The sequence below is a fragment of the Acomys russatus genome, chromosome 5 (assembly GCF_903995435.1).
Source record: "Acomys russatus chromosome 5, mAcoRus1.1, whole genome shotgun sequence".
In the NCBI taxonomy this organism is placed as follows: Eukaryota; Metazoa; Chordata; class Mammalia; order Rodentia; family Muridae; genus Acomys; species Acomys russatus.
In genome coordinates this window covers 7695760-7714409 of record NC_067141.1, presented here as the reverse complement: position 1 = coordinate 7714409, position 18650 = coordinate 7695760, and the positions used below count along the sequence as shown (strand labels likewise).

Here is an 18650-nt window from a genome sequence, read left to right as displayed (position 1 = left end):
GGTTTTGCTTGCCTCGGTTTTCTCATCTATAAAATAGGTCTAATAAAATGTTCAGCCTTACTGGGCTGCTGATGACAACTTCTCACAGTGGTCGGTCAACGCTATAAATCAGTACCGCAGCCAGGCCTTTAATACCACCACTTGGGAGGCAGAGGCAGATGGATCTCTGTGAGTTCGAGGCTAGCCCGGTCTACAAAGTGAGTCCAGGACAGCCAAGGCTAGCACAGAGAGACCCTGTCTTTTCTTCTTTCTTTTTTTCTTTTTTTTGTTTTTTGTTTTTCGAGACAGGGTTTCTCTGTGTAGCCTTGGCTGTCCTGGACTCGCATTGTAGACCAGGCTGGCCTCAAACTCACAGGGATTCACCTGCCTCTGCCTCCCGAGTGCTGGGATTAAAGGCGTGCGCCACCACCGCCCGGCATGAGACCCTGTCTTGAACGAAAAAAAGAAAAAGAAATCAGTACCACTCATCTATGCTAAGACAGACACTTGTTTTCCAACACTACCCTCCGGAAAGGTTGCCCCTTTAACAGTTGGTGTTTCACAGCAAGACTCTGGCAGGCAGCAGCTGATACCACATGGCCTGTGTGTGCAGCTGGGGGGACACATGACAGGAAGTAAGCCGTTAGCACAGCCCAGAGCACTCCTTTCTCTTTCTGCGGTGTTGAGGATGGGACCTGGGCTACGGGGCAAGTCCTCTGAGCACAGCTCCGTCCTCAGCCTCTCTTCTTCCCTTCCTCCTTTCCTTTGCCTCTTCTTCCCCCATTCTCAGCCTCACCACGTAGCCCAGGCTGGCCTTGTAGTCATTGTCTCCACTGCTCTGGCATCGGGTCTGCCATCCAGCTGGGACATTCCCCCTGGCTAATGTCTGAAGTGCTACCCTGACCTCATCTAAGCCTAGAGCTTTCCAAGGCCAATCCAGGAGGAACATGGCCATGGGAGGGCCTAGGTGCTGGTGGCCCATGAAGTGACTCCTCCCAGGGGCTCCCTCAGGAGCTTCCTCTGCCTCTCACAGCCCACACTTCTTGCCCTCTGCCCAAGGGCAGGAGAGAGTCAGTTCTTGTCCACAAAGACACTATCCTCAAGGGTCCTGGGTTGCTTGAGGTTTCCTACCCCGCGTCACTTAGAGGAGTGTGCTGGAAACACAAACAGTAAGCACATTTCACAGTGTGGGGAGCTCAACAGATGGGGCCTGCATCATTCACCCCTGCCCTCGGCAGGCTGTGTCTCTGAGGCTGAGATTTACCTGCAGGGGTCCTGGACACAGCCTGGAGGTGCCACATGGGATTGCGCCCATCCTCTCTGACCCTCATCCCGTTCTTCCTCTAGAGGCAGCACGGACCACTCTTAGCCAGGTGACCCAGCTTCTCACTTCTGAAGAGGGAGAATTGAGTTCCCACAGAGCTGGGCACTGCTGGGCCCCAGTGCAGGAAATGTGGGCCTGGAGGCGGGGGGCTCTGGAAAACCCCAACCTGAAATTCTGGGTGGTACCAGCCTGAGAGGGGCAGCAGTGCATCAGGGGATCCAGACTCACACTCCAGAATCTAATACTAGTGAGTGAGGCTGGGGCAGACAGAGGGGAGTGGACTATACCCAGTAGCAGCACACTATCCTGACCTAGCCCTTCCAACCCCTCCCCCCAGTCTCCTCCACAGCAAGGGCTCGTGTAGCTCAGGTAGCCCAGGCTGGCCAGGAACTCACTATGTAGCCAAGGCTATCCTTGAGCTACTGATCCCTAACCCTTCACCTGTCAAGTGTTGGGATACCAGCATAAGACACTATGCCTGGCTAGTATTGCTGTTATGATGATGATGAGGAGGAGGAGGATGTTTTGTTTCTCAAGACAGGGTTTCTCTGTGTAATAGCCCTGGCTGTCCTAGAACTCCTTTGTAGATCAGGCTGGCCTCAAACTCAGATCCACCTGCCTGTGCCTCCCGAGTGCTGGGATTAAAGGCACGCACCACCACGCCCAGCTCAATATTATTAAGGAACTCTGTCAGCTTGAATTTTAAACTCAATTTTGAACTCAGAAGTGGATAGACACTTCCAGAATTCTCTGAAATCTGCCAGTTGGTAAGGGATTCCATTATAAGGGGCAAGCAAATAGATTCCAGGCAAACCAAAGCAGCAGACACTCTCCTTGCGTGAGAGAGGCCCGGTGTGGGTTTCCAGGCAAAGGCACCTGCATGGCCAGAGGCCCAGAGGTGGGTCATGGCTTGCATTGTGCGCTGAAACAGTTGCAGCTGGGCCCTGGAAAACAAGATGACTAGCACATGGGCTGGCTCCAGACCACAAAATGGTAGGTCAGAGGATTTGGACTCTGTCCCAAGAACAATCAGATTCTAGCTAGAAGATAAGATAAGCCTATTTTCAGTGCGGATTTGGTTCCCTGAAGACAGATGCATCTGGGGAGGGGCAAAGTGGCTGTGGGAAGTTGGAAGGAAGCTGCCTGGGTCTAAACAACGAAGCAGGCACCCTTAACACAGCTCTTCATGGTGTGTGACCTCAAGCATAAGATTATTTTTGTTGTCACTTCATAACTGTAATTTTGCTACTGTTATATATTGTACTGTAAATACCTGATATGCAGAATACATAATATACAACCCCATTGAAAGGGTTATTAAAACCCGGAAGGGGTCAAGAGCCACAGGCGAACCACTGGGGTAGCTAGGGTTCGGGTTACAGTTAGGGCAGAGAGAGGCTAGGTATGGGGGCTGGATGGAAGAGTTTCCCTGATTTCTTGTTCAGCTTGGGACTGAGGCTAGAGCATGTCTGTCTGGCTGGCTGGCTCTCTCTCCTATTATCATTATAGATATTATTATTATTATTTTGGTTTTTTGAGACAGGGTTTCTCTGTGTAGCCTTAGCTTGGCTGTCCTGGACTTGCTTTGTAGACCAGGCTGACCTTGAACTCATAGCAACCCCCTTGCCTCTGCATCCCTGAGGGCTGAGATTAAAGGCATGCGCCACCACACCCTGCCAGAGCATTTCTCAAAGCTGCCACATGCCCATTGTGAAACCCATGTGACAAATGGCCAAATTGACTTGCTAAGTGAAGGTGACTGCTGCACTGTGGCGAAGCCTGGTGACAAGAAGGGAAGAGGCAGGCACAAGTTCTTCAGCCCCAAACGTGAATGTCCCATCCCTCCGTTAGTGTGGAGGAGGGGATGGGGAGTCAACATCTCCATGTTACCCCAAAAGAAACAGGCGAATGAATTTGAGAGCATTGCTAGAGGTTACATGTCAGCACGGTGGCGGAGCAGACTCTGAATGCGTTCTTCACTCCTTCTGTGGATGCTAGGCAGTGTTCTAGGTGCTGTGTGTAAAGCAACAGGCAAACAGACTGAAAGAGTTGTCCTTATGGGGGTTGTGTCTGAGCTGAGCGTGGGGTTGGGGCGGAGTCTGGGAGAACAATGCAAAAGCAGCAGCTCAGGAAAATACATACAAATGCCCTGATGACCACCAGAGGGCAATGCAGCCACATGGCTTGATTTCCACCCTCTTGGGGATTCAAAAAAGACAATAGGCGGGTTGGCTGGGAAAACCAAGAACAGGACAGCATCTGTTCCAGAAGTCAGGAGTGTACCTGTGTTCCCAACACTCACCAGGAAGAGCCGGAGGATTGCCAGTTCGAGGCCAGTCAGGTTTACACAGCCAGTTCTAGTCCAGCCCTGGACTGCAGACTGGAACCCTCTTCTGGAAGAGAAGAAAGCCAGGGCTAAGCTTAGTGTCCAAAGCCTAGAATCCCAGAACCTGAGAAACTGAGGCAGGAGAATCACATTTTGGAGGCCAAAATGGGCTGCCTAGACCTTGCCCCCAAAAACTGAGAACAAAACCAAACCAAAAGACGTTGGGTGGGGGCGGGGAGCTAGAAAGCCAGGGGAATTCTTCCACCTAATTGCCAGCTCAGTTTTGCCACCAGACTGTCATCCAGCTAGCTGTCAGAGGGAGCCTGGTGACATGCAATGCCCAAGCTCAGCTTCAACTCACTCACAAGCCCATCAACACGCCTAGTCCATTCACCTGCACACATTTGCCCACCCAACTGCCCTACCCACCCACTTACACTTTGACCAACTCAGCCTTGGTTCTAGCGCTCAATCCACTCACCAGCTGAAGTTATGTTAGGCTCCAGGAGGATGCCTTCCATCAAGGATAGCAGAGGAATTGCCTTCTCGTACACGAGTTTGCCCGGGAGGTTTTATGTGCCAAGGCCAAGGAAGGCTGGAGGCATTTAAAACCATCAAGACCTTTTAGCAAGCCAAAGTGTGTCTGGAAACAATTTTGCATTTTAAAAAAGATCTCGCCGTCACGTGATGATGCGGACACGCATGATTTATCCCTAGTTTCCATGGAGGTAAAAGTGTGCCAGCGTCTGAGCATCTCCCTGCTTTGTTCCTGAGGCGTCCAGAGTGAAAGGTCACTTTGGCAGTTCCTAACATTTCAGCTCTGCTTTCTGAGCCCTTCTCACTAGATCAGCACTGTGGGACCACACTCTGATCTAGAGAAAATCTCATTGCCGGTCTGTTGGTAACTGTGCATCTATCTCTGTGCACCAGGGCTCTGTAGGCAGTGTGGGATGGCTTTGACATGTTGCTGTTCCAATCCATGGATACCAGCACGGCCCTTGGAGGAACCAGCCGGTGAAGAGATCATCATATACCTCATGTGTAGTGGGCCCTGGGCAGCCTCCTTCCCAGTGCTTCAGCTGAAAGATTCAGCAGCCTTACAGAGTGGCCCCAGGCCCAGCATGGTGGAGAGGCTGAGGCCAAAGGATCAAGGCCAACCTGGAGGATACAGAGAGCCAGACCAAAAAAAAGCAAGAGCTGGCGATGTAGCTCAGTGGCAGAGTACATCCTGAGTTGCATGCACATGTGTGTTGCACGTACACACAAGCACATAAAATATCCATCCATACACATAAAATAAAATCAAAACAAAGCAAATATTTAGAAACCTAGCGTTTTGCCCGTGGGTATGTGTCACCACGCCCGGCAAAAGATAGGTTCTTGACTATAACACAGAAATGGATTTCATGAAAAATCAGAACGAAGTCGCATTATCAAATTTATTAAGATAAAGGGCAATTCGGAAACAGTGGCGTACCCCTTTAATCCTAGCACTTGGGAGGCAAAGGCAGGTGGATCTCTGTGAGTTTGAGGCCAGCCTGGTCTACATAGTAAGATCCTGTCTCAAAAAGCAACAACAACAAAAAAATAAGGAATCCTATGCCGTTTATATGTCAGCGTGTGCTCTGGGAATGGGACGGGGAGAGCCGAGACATGGCCTAAGACAAACAGCCTTGCAGACCCAAGAAACGGCAGTTTCCCTTTGGTGTCTTTACAGTGGCTACATAGGGTTTTGTGATTTTTCCCAAATTACAAATATTCAAGGGTTGTCATTTCAAATCAGAATTAAACTTTTCCACCATGTGGGTTAGTCTGAGACTGTGAGGCCCTTAGCAGTTGGATGACCTCACTGGTCTCTAGCTTGTCCTTTTGTTTTGTGGTGTTTGAGACAAAGTCTCACTGTGAAGCCCTGGCTGACCTGAAACCACTATGTAGAGCAAGCTAGCCTCAAACTCACAGTGATTTGTCTGCCTCTGGCTCTGGCCTGCAAGGAGTAAAGGCCTGATCTACCACCACGCTCAGCCAGCTTGTTGCTTTTAGCATCCTGACTGGAGACCTCCATAGGGCAACAAACGCAGTCTCTGTGGCTAATTTTACCCCTGACTCAGGGACCTCTATCCCGTCCCACGTCCTTGTAGTTTCCATCTTTCCCTCTGGCTCTGGCCTGCAAGGAGTAAAGGCCTGATCTACCACCACGCTCAGCCAGCTTGTTGCTTTTAGCATCCTGACTGGAGACCTCCATAGGGCAACAAACGCAGTCTCTGTGGCTAATTTTACCCCTGACTCAGGGACCTCTATCCCGTCCCACGTCCTTGTAGTTTCCATCTTTCTCTTTTCCTTACTGTATGCAAAGCCAGTGGTTGAATTAAGCTACGTACAAATCCCCTTAAATACTTAACCAACTTCTTCTAACTCCAGTGTTCTGCCCTTCAGCCACCTCTCCCACCTCTCCCTCACCCCCAGCCCAGGGGTCCTCCCTTCTCCCTTCCACTTCTGTGAGTCAGGTTGTTGTTCCAGGTGGGAACAGGCTCGGCTCCTCTGCCTAGGTTCTTTATGCTTTGTAAATATTGACCCGTTATCAAATGCTGCTCGCAAATATTTTCTCTCAACTCTATATTGTCTCTTCCCCCTGCCTCCCTATCCTGGTAATCTTACATTGCTTGCCCGATGAACAGCAGACCTACGCATAATCCTTGTGATTGTGAACATCTTTGTGATAAGGAGTGTTCAGTCCTAAGTTAGTCATCCCCGCCACTGAGGCAAGGCCTTCCGGAACAGTCTACCCAGAGTCCTGTGACTTTGAGTGTGTCCAATGTGGCTGGAGCTGCTCTGGCTTTGTGTCAGTCCTGGCACTGGTCCCCGGTTGATCCTGCAGGTGGCTCTTTCCCTGGCCTTGGGTAGCTTGCTCGCCGTGCACACACACATGCTTATTGATTCCTTGCAGAGCGCTTGAGAGGAACCGTATAGAGACTGGGCTCCAGGCTGCTCCCCCCTCTGGGAGAACCATCTGGAAGCCTCTGCTGCTGCTCTCTTCCTCCACTCTTAGCTCTGTTTCCCCAGCAAAGAAAGTGCTCTGGGTGGCTGCCTCCTCTCCCGCTAATCTTAGATTGCTTGTCAGGTAAACACCAGGCCCATGTGCAATCTTTGTGATTATGAGCATCCTTATGACAGGGCGTGTTCATCACGGGCGAGCCACCCTCCCCACTGAGGCATCCTGTTTGCTCATTGCTGATGGTTGGCTGCTTCCTGAATTTCTGTGTCTTCACTGCGTTGGCTGCAGAAATCCAGCCACCGATGCTCCATTCTGCCCCAGAGCTGGAGTCCCAGCATCCAGGACTGCAACTGCAGACTATCCCAGCGTGCTCCTGAGACAGTCACCACAACACACTCAAGAAGCAGAGTCAGGTGGGTCTCTGAGTTTGAGGCCAGCCTGGTCTACAGAATTCTAGGACAGCCAAAGAGACACAGTGAAACACCTTTTTTGGGGTGGGGGGGTGGGGGGGGACCACACACCAAAACCTTTTCTCCATTGAATAGAGGCCTGTTTGGTTTTCTCCCATTTCCATTTCCTCTGGTTTTGCTTTTTGAAAATTCTGTCAAATGGTCTATATTGAATTAAGTGATCTGTCTGCTTTTTTTTTTTTTTTTTTTTTTTTGAGACAGGGTCTCACTATGTAGCTTTGGTTGGCCTGGAGCTCACTATTTAGTCTAGGCTAGTCTTGAACTCACAGGGATCTGCCTGCCTTTACCTCCTGTGTGGTGGAATTAAAAGTATGTGCCACCATGCTATTTCCCATTTTTATTTTTATTTATTTTATTTTTTTGGTTTTTCAAGATAGGGTTTCTCTGTGCAGCCTTGGCTGTCCTAGACTCACTTTGTAGACCAGGCTGGCCTTGAACTCACAGCGATTGCCTGCCTCTGCCTCCCAAGTGCTGGGATTAAAGGCGTGTGCCACCACTGCCCGGCTATTTTTATTTTTTTTATTTTTGTTTTTTATTAAATTTCCCATTTTTAAAAGCCATTTTGTTTTATATCATAAAAAGTGTTGAAGAAATTTCTGCTTAGATTCAATCCCCAATATCAATATTACTATTAAAATTATTGCAGTCATTGTAATTTCCAGAACCTTCCTTATCTTGGCATCTGAGTAGGTTGCATGCTGTTCAGGAACTTGCGTGAACTGGTTAAAATGTTCTACTTAGGTCAGTGGCTCTTGCTCCCTTCTCTACCAGAGGGACATTTGGCAAGTGTCACATTGTCACAGCTAAGAGGACGCTACTGGCTCCTAGCTTTGAAATACCAAGGAAGTGTGTCACAAGGAAGAATAATCTGTTTCAATATGTCGATAGTGCAAAAGTAGAGGTCAGCTGCCCCCACTCTTACCACCGAAGGTCAAGACAAGGAGCCCTACACGCCCACTTATAAAGCCTTTCCAGACAAACTACTCAGTTTTGTGAGGAGCAGACCCGTGACTGACAGTTGACATGGTCCACATGGCCAAGATTTATTCCCTTTGGATCTTAGAGGTAAAGATTTATATACACTTAGGAAATTATTGTTTTGAAGTGTCCTTTCCTTTCTGCTGTGTGCCGGCTGCTTGCTGTCAACATGGGCAAGTTCATGAAACCCAGGAAAGTGGTGCTGGTCCTGGCTGGACGCTACTCTGGACACAAAGCTGTCATCGTGAAGAACATTGATGATGGCACCTCAGACAGCCCTGACAGCCATGCCCTGGTGGCTGGTGGCACCTCAGACAGCCCTGACAGCCGTGCCCTGGTGGCTGATGGCACCTCAGACAGCCCTGACAGCCATGCCCTGGTGGCTGGTGGCACCTCAGACAGCCCTGACAGCCGTGCCCTGGTGGCTGGTGGCACCTCAGACCGCCCTGACAGCCATGCCCTGGTTGGTGGCTGGAATTGACCACTGTCCCCGAAAAGTGACAGCTGCTATGAGCAAGAAGAAAAATCATCACCAAGAGGTCAAAGATCAAGTCCTTTGTGAAAGTTTATAACTACAGTCACCTGACGCCCAGCAGGCACTCTGTGGATAACCCCTTGGACAAGACTGTTGTCAACAAGGATGTCTTTAGAGACCCAGCCCTGAAATGCAAGGTCAGGCAGGAGGCCAAGGTCAAGTTTGAGGAACGATACAAGACAGGGAAGAATAAATGGTTTTTCCAGAAGCTTCTCTTTTAGGTATATTTCTGTTTCCATCATTAAAAAGAAAAAGAGAAGAAAAAAAAAAAAAAGAAATTATCGTTTTATCTTATTTTACTTAAAAATCTATTTCTGTCCTCTCCTAGGACATCAGAAGACGAGCTGGCACATGTCTATAATGGACGTGGGAGGGTCAAGAATTAGAGGCCACACGGGGACACACTGGGAAGCAGGGGAAGGGTCAGGAGAAACTCAGTATGGTACTTCCTGCACAGACATGGGCCCTGACTTCAGCTCCCTAACACCCACCTGAAGAGCAGTGTGCAGCAAACATGTGTCTATAAAACCCTTGGGGAGGTGGAGACAGGTGGCTCCCAGGAGCTCACTAGCCCGCCAGCCTAGTTCCGGCCTTAGTGAGAGGCCCAGCCTCAAAACATAAGGTGAGAAGTGGTTGAGAAAGGCATGGCATCCACCTCTAGCCTACACACACACACACACACACACACACACACACACACACACACACACACACACGTGCACTTGCATCTACACACGTGCACATAGTCACACAAACATAGACATAGATTTAAGAAACAGAAAGGGGGAAGGAGTGTTTATTGAGATTTGAGGGGTGAACATTTTTAACAGGCTCAATTTAGATATGTGGTGGTTAACTCTGATCTGTGACAGGATCTAGAACCATCTTGAGGAGAAACATCTGGGCATGTCTGTAATGGAGTTTTTAATTGGCTAACGTGAGGTAGGAAGACACACCCCAGCTGTAGACAGCATCTGGGCTGAATAGAAAAGGAAAAGTGAACTGAGAACCAGCTTTTGTTGACCTCTGCTTCCTGACTGCCTCAGTTGCTGTTCTATTGTTGTGAGGGGACACCATGACCAATTTATACAAGAAAGCATTTCATTGGGGCTGGTTTACAGTCTCAGGGGTTTAGTCCGGTATCCTCAGGGCAGGAAGCATGGCAGTGGGCAGGCAGATATGGTCTGGAGAAGGACTGAGAGCTGACATCTGAGCTAACCCAGGCACAGGCAGAGACAACTGACAACAGCCTGGGCTTTTGAAATCTTTTATTTATTTATTTATTAGGTTTTTTGGAGACAGGGTTTCTCTGTGTAGCCTTGGCTGTCCTGGATTCACTTTGTAGACCAGGCTGGCCATGAACTCACAGAAATCTGCCTGCCTCTGCCTCCTGAGTGCTGGGATTAAAGGCGTGCGCCACCACGCCTGGCTCCATTCTTTCCCTCTTTAAGCACTTTCTTGTCTGGTATTTTGTCATAGCAATACGGCAAGTGACTAACACAAAATACAGTGTGAAGAATGGAGACAGGATGCTAACTAGGTACAGGTTAGTGAAGGCATGGGATGCAGGAGGCATGGAGGGAGGGAAGTGGGCAGAATATGGGCCATCTGGGATGCTTGGGGGTGGGGCACAAAGGAAGCTTCCGTGAGTGTGTGTAGAAATAGTAGTGCACCTGAGATAATTGTGAGAGAGTGGCTAGGTGTATCTAGGCAGCTCTCGGATTCAAGAGAGGCCTGAGGTATGGTGCCTCATGGAAGAGAAAGTGTGGCTATAGAAACAGGAAGCATTTAGTTAAAGCAAAGTTTGACTTCAGGCTACAAAAACCCACATGTTCTGCGTCCAGTGATGGCGAGCCTGGGCCCCATGTCCAGCGGGTCGGTCCAGGTGCTCCTTGCCTCCGGACAAGAACAGACAGGCCTCAAGATCAAAAGTCCCAAGGGGCAGAATAAAATGCTCAGGGGTGCAGCTCGTGGCCTGGGTACTAAACCAGGTTCCCAGGCTCTCCAGGGAAGATAGAAAATAAGTTTCCACACTGGGTGTTACAGCTAGCTCTCCTTCGAATGAGACTGCAAAGGGGGATGGCAATGGAGTTCAGAGCTCCACAAGTGTCACAGCTTCTTGTTTGAGCTGCTGTGCTAAGCACAGCAGCGGAAACAGGCAAACGTCTGAAACTCCCTGGCAGACAGGGTGAGATGCAGGCCCAGTGGTGCTTCACGGGGCGGGGGGTGGGGGGGGCATCAGTAAGGAGCTATCGGCAGTGGTGGAGCAGGCCCAATGGCTGCAAAGGCAGGTCTGCCATTGCTGCTTGCAGTTAAGAGTCATTTGCTGGAGTCTAGGATCTCAGCACAGGTTGGGGTACTTCGGGAATTCCCTGTGCTCGTTGGAGTTCCTTATCAGGAAAGGGTCGGACTTGTGTTTTTCTTTTAGGACTCTGTGACACCCCCTACAAGATCTGGGCTTACCAGATCAGGTGGAGTGAGCATCCCACTAAGAAAGGGAGTCCGCCTTCATAGACAGAACGCGAGATGGCTATTTGGAGAGGTCAGACTTCAACCTTACCCAGCAGAGTCCCACACCCACAGTGCCAGTGATTTATATAAAAGAAAACACTAGTTTTTAACATGCCATAGCACTAAGTAAGCAACTCAGGGCTGGTGTGGTGTTCCATGGACCTTCCAGCTTCTTTCTTTCTTTTTTCTATGCAATGTGATTTTTTAAAGCTTGGAAACAGCCCGAACCAAAAGATAGTTAAAAATCGTCAAGAAATATTTTAAAATAATAGATATTTGTTTCTAACATGAATACTTTCAGCTGGACATTAAATTACTAAACACATGGATCCCAGTGAGGCAGGTGGGCTCCCATGCTGCGTCTGCGGGCACTCTTGGATGTGGAATCCTGGGAGCATTTGAACTTTCCTTCCCAGTTGTTTGGATGTTGTTCCAGAACAGGCAGTCCTGGAAACAGGAAGGCCAGGCTGCCTGTGTTGTCACTACTCACTCTGTGATGGAGGCTGACACAGAACCCTGGCCGTTGTTGACGTCACTGAGGCACACCCACTGTCTATCCACTGACTCTTTCCTAAGGGTCACCTTGCTGTGTCCACCCGACAAAGCCAGGATGTTTGCTGTGATGGACCAGCTCACGTGCCACACCACGTCATTGACCTGGTGTAGGAGTTTGCCTAACGTATCATCACAGACCCAAATAAACACCAACCACCCTGAGAGCAGCTGGCAGTGGCGCTGGTGGGCAGGCCAATGGAGGGGGCCTGGCAATGTCTGGAACCCAGTCACTGTGTACCTCTAGCTTCTGCCCCTCCTGCCATCCTCCTCCTCCCTCCACAGCTTGATGAGATTTTCACAGCCACCTGATGCAAATGTCTTCATGTAATTGGGTTTCTGCGCTGATGCTTGGTCTCTATACAGCTCCTGGGAACAACAGCAGGTGCCCAACTGACAGCAGTACAGGCCGTTGTGTGAGTGTTGTTGGTTTCTTTCTCTTCCCACTGGCCTTACCCTGTACAGGTCACGAGGGAGATTGCCCCATCAGAGATCCCACAGGCCAGGATCACGCCGTAGTCATGAGGGGCCCAGCACACAGAGATCACTGAGGAGTCACATCCTGAGGGCTCATGGGTCTTCTCCCAAGTGCCATTTTCTTCTTTCCAGATAATGACTTTCCAGTCGTAGGAACAGGAAGCCCAGGGTATTGTCATACACGGGATGGGCCCAGGCCACTTGCCATCCTGGCCCCTCATGTCCTCTGAGGTCCGTGATGAGGATCTGCCCTCCACTTCACACATTTTGACGGACCTGTCCGAGGAGCAGGTTGCTAGGCTGGTGTCACAATAGTCCATCTGCGCATTGGGAATCATGTCCTCATGAGCGGCTCCCACGGTGGTAATTACCGACACCACAGCTGCAGCAGCGGCGACTCATGGCCTAGGGTGTGGCAGCCCCTCCAGTTTCTTCTCTCTAATTGTTCAACTGTCCCTAAGCTATTGCCCTCATCTGTGATGCTTCATATTATGGCTGGATTTTAACACAGTTAGTTACCTACCCGTTCTTAGCTGCAAGGGATGCAGGGAAATGGAGTCTTCCTTTTGGGTGGCCATGAAGCCCCATAATAAACTGTACTGTTGTTCCTGAGGAATGATGGGAGATTAGATTTACAGGGACCACATCCGCCACAGCTGAAGGTGGAAACTCTAGGATCATTTTGGCAAAGGGCAGTTGAAGTTGAAGTCACTGGTAAGTTGCCCGGGAAGAGTATGTGGAGACAGAGGAGGGCTATTCAGGACTGATCGCTAAGAAGACGGGTCAGGAGGGAAGGGCGGGGGAGGGGCAGGCATCATGGGTTACAGAAGGTGAGGGAAGAGGTTTCAAGAGGGGAGCCAACACACCTGACGCCAGGCTGGAAAGATGGCTCCTCTGCGCAAGATGGCAGGAAGACCGTGTGAGCACAACATGCTCACATGCCAAAGGTTAGACCAGAGTGATGATGGTTCAGTGCCTGAGAGCACTGGGTGCTCTTCCAGAGGACCCAGGTTCCATCTGTAGCACTCGTGTGGTGGGTCACTCTACCCCTAACCTGAGCCCTGGGGGAATCTGACACCCTCTTCTGGACTCCTTGGGTACTGCACACAAGTGATACACAGTACCCACAAAATAAAACTTTTAAAAAGAAGTAAGTGAAGCGGGCCAATGAGATGGACCAGTGCATACGGGCACCTGTTGTCAGCTCTGATAGCCTGAGTTGAATTCCCAGAATTTACAAGGCAGAAAGAGATAACCAGCCGGCGGTGGTGGTGCACGCCTTTAAGCACTTTGGAGGCAGAGGCAGGAGGATCGCTGTGAGTTCGAGGCCAGCCTGGTCTACAAAGCGAGTCCAGCACAGCCAAGGCTACACAGAGAAACTCTGTCTCAAAAAACCAAACCAAACCAAACCAAACCAACCAAACAAACAAACAAAACAAAAAAACAAAAGAGAGAGAGAGAGAGAGTGCTCAGTAGGTAAGAGCCCTGTCTGGTTTCATGCAGAGAAATCAGGCTTCGTTCTCAGTACCCAGAGTGGCTCACAACCATCTGCAGGCATGCATGTGGTGCCACTACCTAAACACAGGCAAAACTTTCATACACAACATGAAATAGATAAATCTAAAAAAAAAAGAAATGAATTTTAAAAACTCATCAAACTGGTATTCCTTCCTGGAATCTTTCCCACTCTTGGGAGTTCTTTCTCACTCTTATTCAGTAAATCCACATTCACTGCGGTGAAAACAGAGAAAGCCCTGATGTGACTCCTCTGTCCTCCCGAAACAAAACTTCTTTCAATTCATATCTTTTTTTTTTTTCCTCTTTTGAAAGGAACTTCATCATGACGCTCACACTAGTCTACAATTTAAAGGTTCACACTAACCTCTCAACCCAGCCTCGCCAGCCGGGCTAGCTGAACCTGCAGACACGGCTGCGCACCAGCCTCGGGGCTGCTCTTTCACGCCATCCGTCAGTTGCTCCTGAGTGTGTGCTTTTCCTGAAAACGTGAACAAACATCTATTCAGCCCAGATCGTATAGAGACCACAGACCACCCAAGTCCAGCACGCTGAACCAAAGAGTCTGTTAGGGTTACTCACCGGAGCATTGGGTGACCCAAAACTAGTGTAGTCAACCAAAGACCTACCTCAGCATGGGGGACAAGGCAGGAGAGCTGCTTTGAGGGGCAGGCAGCTCCAAGGTGGGAATCTGGGCTCCCAGGAGGGAGTGTTTGCACAGAGAAGAAATAGTAGTTGCTTTAGGCCTGCTTCTGGGCAACTGCACATTCTGCTAAGAGCGAGCAGAGTGAAATCAGTCAGGGTGGGAGCCTGACAGTAGGAAGAGAGCGACATCTCCGCAAGGACACCCCCAGTGACCTCCCATTACCTTTTAAGGTAGGATCTCACCTCCAAACAGGGAGACTCTCAGGACCTAAGCCTGTTAAGACTTGACCGTTTCCAAGCATTTACGACCCAAACTCTGAGCCAGGCGTGGAGGCACATCCCTTTAATCCCAGCACTTGCGAGGCAGAGGCAGCAGATCACAGTGAATTCAAGGCCAACCTGGTCTACAAAGTGAGTCTAGGACAGCAAAGGGTACACAGAGAAACACTGTCTCAAAAAACAAAAACAAAACAAAATTAAAAAAACAAACAAACAAAAAGACCTAAACTCTGACTAGGTGTGGTGGTGCACGCCTTTAATCCCAGCACTTGGGAGGCAGAGACAGGCAGATTGCTGTCAGTTCGAGGCCAGCCTGGCTTACAAATCGAGTCCCCGACAGCCACGGCTACACAGAGAAACACTGTCTTGAAAGACAAAAACAAAAAAACAAAACAGAACAAGACCCGAACTCCAGTGTCCTCAAGCTTGGTCTTTGCAGCCTCCTTTGATTCAGTTCTGAGGAAGCTGAGCTCACAGCCCACAACCACCAAGCATAAGGATTGTCTGTCTCACACAAAGGAGAGTAAACAGACAAGATTAGCTTTGACAAAGATGCTTAGTAAAGGGCACAAGAGGGACTCGGTCCTGCTCTGGTTGTTTATTGTGTTTTCAATACTAAAGAGGAAACCATCACGAAAAAACAGTCAACATTAACAACTGAGTGGTGGCACACGCTTGTAATCCCAGCACTCCAGAAAGTAGAGGCAGGTGGATCACTGTGAGTTCAAGGCCAGTCTGGCCTACAAAGCAAGTCCAGGACAGCCAAGGCTACACAGAGAAACCTCGTCTAGGGGAGTGGGGGAGTTAAAGATTTAAAACAAAGGAAAAAGTGTAAAATAGATCTGTTTTGTTTTGTTTTGTTTTGTTTTTCAAGACAGAGTTTCTCTGTGTAGCTTTGGTTGTTCTGGAACTCACTCTGTAGACCAGGCTGGACTCAAACTCACCAAGATCCGCCTGCCTCTGCCTCAAAAGTGCTGGGATTAAAGGCATGGCCCACCACGCCTGGCTGCTTACATCTATATCGTTAAAGATTTGTTTTATTTTAATTATTTCTATGCCTGAGTGTCTGTGTGTTGGTTTGTACGTGGGGAAGAAGAGAGAAAAATCTTAGCTTGAGCTGAGACCCAACTAGGCCACTTTGTAGTAGGGGGACGGCTTGGTGGCCTCACCAGATGCCAAGAGACCCTGCCATACCAGAGCTCTGCTCACCAGATGCTACCAACGAACACCGAGCACTGAAGGTGGGGAGTGCAGGTTAGAAGCCCCTTCAGAACCGTTATCTGCCGGGTTTCTCTCAGATTTCCCTTCGCGTCAGATTTTCTCTCCTAAACCACGCTGAGCTCAGGCAGTTGTGAGCCACTCGCCGCCGGCCTCTGCTAGAGCAATGCATGCTCATCACTGCTGCGCCTTCCCTCCATCCCAGCTAACACGCCTACTCACCTGCTCTTGTTCATTCCTCCCTCCTGAGCTCTTTGGATGCTGTAGCCCATGTCCTCAGTTGTAGACAATAAAGAGAGTTCTAAGGATTGTAATTGAACTTCTGCCTCAAGAAGATCATAAACATCCCCCCTGTGTTCATGCCATCTATTTATCTGGCCATCCACGCAGCCCTCACCCATGGCTACAGCTCAGTTTAAAATTTTCCCTCTTTGCCAGGCGTGGTGGCGCACGCCTTTAATTCCAACACTTGGGAGGCAGAGGTAGGCAGATCGCTGCAAGTTCTAGGCCAGCCTGGTCTACAAAAGCAAGTCTAGGACAGCCAGGACTGTTACACAAAGAAACCCTGTCTCAAAAAACCTTAAAAAAAAAAAAAAAAAAAAAGAAAGAAAGAATGAAAGAAAGAAAAGAAAAAAAAAATGTACCACAAGTTTGCCTACAGGCCAATCTGGTCAGGACATTTCTCAATTGAGGTTTCTTCTTTAAAAATGATTCTAGTTTGTGTCCTCTTGACATTTTCTTAATAAGTGATTGATGCGGGCTGGGCCCAGCCCATTGTGGGTGGGTGGCACCCCTGGGTTAGCAGTCCTAGGTGCTATAAGAAAGCGGGCCTCTGCATCAACTCCTGCCTCCAGGTTCCTGCCGTGTTTGCGTTCCTGTCCTGGCTTCCTCTGATGATGGACCGTGGTATGGAAGTGTAAGCCAGATAAAGCCTTTCCTCCTGGAGCTGCTTTTAGCCATGATGTTTTATCACAGCAACAAAGGCCCCAACTAAGACTCTCCAGCCATCCACCCATCTTTCCTTCTACCTAGCCCCCCGTTTTTCCATGTGTCTGCTCCTACCACACCCACCTATCCATCAACCCTTCATTGATAGCACTCCCCTCTGGTTTCACAGCTGGAAACTCCCAAAATGGCATCTGTTCACCTCAGGGCTCTTATTTCCAGACGGAGAGGCTGAGACCAAAACAGATAGAAGTCACCTTCCTGCCGTCTCCAAGTGAGCGGTGACAGAGTCCGATCAAGGTCCAGGTGCCTTGCCCAGCCTTGCCTTCCTCCCCGGACTCCTCTCCCCGCGTGCCTGCAACCTAGATGCACCAACCTCCAGACCCCATACCTGCTGTTACCCGAGTGACCTGTGCACCCTTGCAGGCACAACCCAAAGCTCAGTCTCTTCAGCTGATGGTGAGCAAGAAATGACTCTGCTCTGGCTCATGAGTCAGAGACAGGCCGAGAACCTCTCCCTTCCTTCCTCTGTCCCTCCCTCTTTTCCTTCCTTTCTTTCCTTTGAGACAGGGTCTTACTAAGTAGCATAGGCTGGCCTTGAACTTGGAATACTCCTGACTCAGCGCCCAGAGTGCTGGGGTTTCAGGCATGCCCCGTCACCTCTGCCTCATCCTCTTTTAACCAGGAACAAAGTTTGAGTTCATCGTCTCCTTGGGACTTCACTGTCTACATTGTCCCTTTCCTTTTGAGTCAGGTCTCGGTGTGGTATTGTTTAGCCTGGAAATCACAGAGAGATCTACCCGCCTCAGCTTCCTGAGTGCTGGGATTAAAGGCATGCACTAGCATGACTGGCTTATTTTCCATGCTATTTGTTTTACATGTAGCTAGTAATACTGATTTCGCATTGATAGAGCCCATACAGAACAAGACTCATTGTAAAACAAGTTTATTAAGCAAACAGGGAACCAATTTAAGAAAAATATAAAGTAAATAATAAAACAAGAGGTAAACTGATAAGGCAATTTCCAGGGAATGGAAACTCCGTTACTTTCCACTCTCTTATGGCCTCTCCTAAAGGAGAAGTCAGCTGGTGGGCACACAGATATCTGGGGCTCCGTTTCTATGGGATGGATCATTATAAGTAAGTCTGTCCCAGCACAAACCTGCCTCTCTGGAGCACTCCACCAAGCTGGAGGAAAGATGGTGGAGGCTGTTTGGGAAGCTTCCTTCTGGAACAATCTTCATTTCCATATCAGAACAAGCTCAGTTCTCTTCAGTTCCTGTTTCCTTAGCACGGACTAATAAAACTGCCTTGTGGGATATGTGTAGTCATAAGCCAGGGGGCAGAGGAGCCTATTTGTCCTTTTCAGTCTATGTCCCAATTCCAGGCAAGAGACAGCCTCTCCAGCTTGTATCAGCAAATTCCACGTTGCCATTTAGGGGCCAAAGCCATGGTTTGTATGTCATCAAAGACTCCTGGGTTTGTCCTCTGTATATTTCTGGAGAGCTCCACGGTGGTCTGTGACAGTGGCTGGGTACAGATACCGTTTGTGGCTCTGGACAGCAAGATTCCTGCCATTTCCTGCCCACATGATTGACACTCAAAATCACCAGCTCCCGGCTGTTGGCCCACATGCCATACAGGACCCCCTCGTGTTTTAGGTAAGTCTGTACCCCCACGTGCCATCTTGAAACCTTCTGGCCAACGGCCAGCTAGCCTTGCTTCCAATCCTCAGTCACAACCTGGGCGTTTTAATCAAAGGTAACGTCAGTGCGAGCCCTGGAGCACACGCTGTCCAGACTGTTATCCAACTAGGTGCAGAAGACAGAAATTCCTGCACAAAAGGCCCTATCCAGAGTGAGGGCTAGGCCTACGGCTGGAGCCGACCCTCTTCAGCCCCTCT

General features: G+C 49.4%; 2 pseudogenes; one reads left to right on the top strand and one right to left on the bottom strand.

Annotated features, from left to right (window-relative positions):
* Window positions 1-8137: 8137 nt before the first annotated feature.
* LOC127189939 (60S ribosomal protein L27-like) lies at window positions 8138-8825 on the top strand (annotated as a pseudogene).
* Window positions 8826-11601: 2776 nt separating this feature from the next.
* Window positions 11602-12518, bottom strand: LOC127189938 (protein SEC13 homolog; annotated as a pseudogene).
* Between the last annotated feature and the right edge of the window lie 6132 nt (window positions 12519-18650).